Source organism: Dipodomys ordii, unplaced genomic scaffold (genome assembly GCF_000151885.1).
Source record: "Dipodomys ordii isolate 6190 unplaced genomic scaffold, Dord_2.0 Scaffold54, whole genome shotgun sequence".
NCBI classification, from domain to species: domain Eukaryota; kingdom Metazoa; phylum Chordata; class Mammalia; order Rodentia; family Heteromyidae; genus Dipodomys; species Dipodomys ordii.
The window spans coordinates 872,738-876,511 of NW_012267270.1; positions in this window are offsets into that span (position 1 = coordinate 872,738).

Sequence of the window (3,774 nt, forward strand, 5' to 3'; positions counted from 1 at the left end):
TGGCCAGCGGGGCCGGCGGGTCAGGGCAGCGCCGTGGGCCTCATGGCCCAGGGCGAGGCCAGGGGGCCCCGGGCTTTGCAGGGACCTGCAGAGCCCTGAGCTCCAGCCCCTGGCCCGGGGACCCCCCTCCCCGTGGGTCAGGTGGGTGGGGACAGCCCGGGGCTGAATGAAGAGGTCAGAGAGGGGGAGGGGGCCGGCTGCCCTTGCGGCACCCGCGGCCCGCTGGGTGCGGATGTGAGTCCCTCGGGACTATGCTCCAGCGTTCGCACCCCGACCACTCCTGTCACCATCCCGGCTTCGCGCAGCTGCGCGAGTCCCTTGAGCAGGGCTGAGTCAGAAGGAAGCCCTGGGGCTTCGAGCTACCCTGGGGAGTTACCACGTCCCCCACCCCCAGGATCTCCCCAAGGGCCCAAGTGCCCAGGACCCAGACTTGGGAACCGCGGTGCCAAGGGCCACTCTGGGCGGTGGCCCCATCCTCCCGGGCCTGCCCAGGCAGCTGCTCCTCCTGCTCCTCCCTGCTGTGTGGGGCACAGCTGGGAAGGGGCACTGGGCCCCCCACTCCCCTGGGACTGCCTAGCCTTCTGATGTGCTGTCCACTTGGTCACCCCAAGTGTGAGGTCCTGCCTTGCCGGGACTTTGCCGGGAGAGCCACTCTAAGTCTCATGGCTATGCTGTGTCAGTGGCAGAGCGGGCTGTCTCCCTCCCCCACCCTCTCTCTCTCTCTCACACACACACACACTCACACACACCATCACCATCACCATCACCACCTCCACCTCCACTATCCGAGCTAAGGATCAGCTGGACCCAGACACCCGCCTCCACCCCAAGGAGCCCGGGAACAAGCAAACAGCTGCCTAGGTACCACAGCTAAGTCCTATTTTTATCATTAAAAATACATCCAAAGGAAAAAGAAACAAAAAGAACAATATTTGTGCTGGTGGTTGCTACAGACAGCAGGAGTCTGAGGGCCGAAGGTGCTCAGCAGGGTCGGGCTCCCTGGGCTGCTCCCGGACCCCAGATCTGCTAGCCAGGAGTGGCAGGGGCACTCACAGGGGGGGCATGCTGGGGCCCCCCTGCCTGGCCCTCTGAGCAGCGTGCTGTTTGTCTCTACTCCTGCACCATCCCCTGCAGCCGTGGTGTGCCTCCCCCCCACCTTTTCTCTTTGCTCCAGGCACACAGAAAGACCGCGCTTTCCCGGCCCCTCCCCATCCAGGTGGGGCCCGGAGACCCCTTTTGGCCACAGAACACTTTGGCAGAAGAGAGGTTTCCCCCGGGCGCTCCCAGGCGCAGAGGTCCAGCGGTCCTCCTTCGCCCCCTGCTGGCCATGGGGTGACTCAGCAGCGGGCGCAAGGCTTCCTAGCACTCCACCCGGACTGGGTGGCGGCTGACCCACGCTGTGGGTGATGGGGCCGGGTGTGGCTCCGTGTCAGGGCACTTGTCCAGCGTGCCCCCCAGGGCCCTGGCACTGCAAGAAAAATCAGTCCGTGGTGTGCCCAGGCTGCTGTGTGGGTGGATGGGCGGCACTGCTGCTCAGGGGCATGTGAGACAGGTGTGTATGTTAGCTGCACTGGACCTGGAGGACGTAGATCAGGAAAGACTAAAAGTGTGAGCCCACGGGCAGACGCCAGTGGCTCAAGCCTGCAATCCTAGCCACGTGCAAGGCTGAGAGCTGAGGATCACTGTTAGAAGCCAGCCAGGGCAGGAAAGTCTGTGAAACTCATTGCCAGTGAACCACCAGAAAGCCAGAAGTGGAGGTGTGGCTCAACTGGTAGAGTGCCGGCCTGAGGAGAAATGCCAAATGAGAGCACAAAGCCCTGGGTTCAAGCCCCAGTACCGGCAAACGTGTGCGCGTGCACACACACATTTCAAGTATGACCCTGTTCCCCAGCGGTCAGGACAGGGTTAACCTCCCCACTCCAGCACCTCAGCTCCACAGCCGAGGTCTGCTCCCGATCTCCAAGGTAGGAAAGATCCAGAAGGAAGTACAGATCCAGACCCACACTCCTGGAGCTTCCTCCCCAGGAGAGACAGGACAGCAAAGACAGCTCAGTCCCTGGGGAGCCCCCCACCCCACCTGCCCTCACTGCCCCCCCTGGCCGGCGTCCGTGTGCGCCTGTCCCATAGCTAGGACCACTGAGGCCCGTGCTGGGAGGCCCAGGAGACCCGTGCTGGGTCTCGAGCTGCCCCCTGGTGGCAGACGGCCCCATCACCGCCTGGCGCCTCTCCCTGTGGCTTTGGGGGTTTCTGGAGCAAGCACCTGGGCCAAGCAGCTGGAGTGGGGGCTGCGGCCGGGACCGCCCCTCCCCGCCGACCCTTGGTCACACATGCCCTGGGCAGCCTTTCCAAGGAAAGTAAAGCCTGGAAGAATTTCCCATGGAGGGAAGGTCCTCGTGCCCCTGTCCATCATGGAGTGGGGGAGAGGGGGAATGCGGGCTGCAGACCCGGTCAGGGGAGAGGCCGGGCCCACACCCCGCTGCTTCTGGAAGCCATGGGCAGAGGTGGCTTCCCATCCCCTCCCTCCCACGGGACCGCTCCCGGGGCTGGCTCTTATCCCAGAGGATGACAACTCACGGCCAGATCTTTGCGTAGGTTTATTCTGTGCGATGCACAGGCTTTTTCCAAGCCCAGGCTGGCCTTGCACTTCCCAGCCTCCAGCCTCAGCCTCCCAAGTGCTGGAATGAAGGCCTACACCTCCCTCTCCGCCCTGTCCACCCTGGGTCAGCTCAGAGCACTGCCTACCCTGAGAAGGGACTCTTTACCTCCTTTGGTTCTTCCGATAGCCTGGGGAAGAACCCTTTTTTATATGTATATGTGTGTGCATGATGCATGTATGTGTGTATGTGTGTGTGTGTGCTGGTATCATGGCTTAAACTCAGGGTCTGGGCACTGCACCTTAGCTTTTTTCCCTCAAGTCTGGCCCTCTACCACTTGAGCCACAATTCCTCTTCTTTTGCTTTTTTGCTGGTTCGTCAGAGGTGAGTCTCACAGACATTCCTGCCCAGGCTGGCTTTGAACCGTGACTTGAGGATCGTGGCCCTGAGTAGCTGGGATTACAGATGTGAGCTAACTGCATGTTAGAAGGGAGGTCGCAGGATCTGGGAGAAGCTGAGCCCGCAATCTCCCCCAGCGGGGCCACGCTGACACTCAGACCAGATCAGCTTTTCTCCGGTCCTGAGACCCATCCAGGGACCCCAGGGCCTCGGTGGGCCTCGGTCCTGGGCAAACACCTGCTGACTCCACCCCAGCCCCAGCCCCAGGCCAGGCACACATGCTGCATGATGGACTCTGCCCCAGCCAGCACCTGAGCCGCGTTCCTGGGGTGGAGGGGCTCAAGCGCCTGCCCCCCTCCGACCACTCCTGCCCACAGGCTGGGTGGAGTTGCCAGACTGGCCCCAGGGAGAGCTGCGGGGTCTAACCCTGGCTCAGGGGCCCCTCTGCCCCCCTCCCCTGCCCCCTTCCCACCACGCCCAGTGCCCAGGCACTGCCAGCCACGTCCTCTCCCGCAGGTGCCAGTGAGGGCCGCAGGGCTCAGATTACAGGGCCCGCCTTGGGCTGGGGTCGCAGCCAGGGGTCCATGCTCCTAGGAAGAGGGGGAGGAGGCAGGGAAGGGCGGGCACGGTCACAGACAGCGCGGCCCTCAGCCCGTGTAGGGGCCGCCCTTGGTGGAGGGGGGTGTGGAGGGGACCCCTTGGTGAGGATTGGGGCTCCCCTCCTTGGGGTCAAGGGCAGCACCTCTTTCCCGCCTGTCCAGGATGGCCAGACCCCGCACCA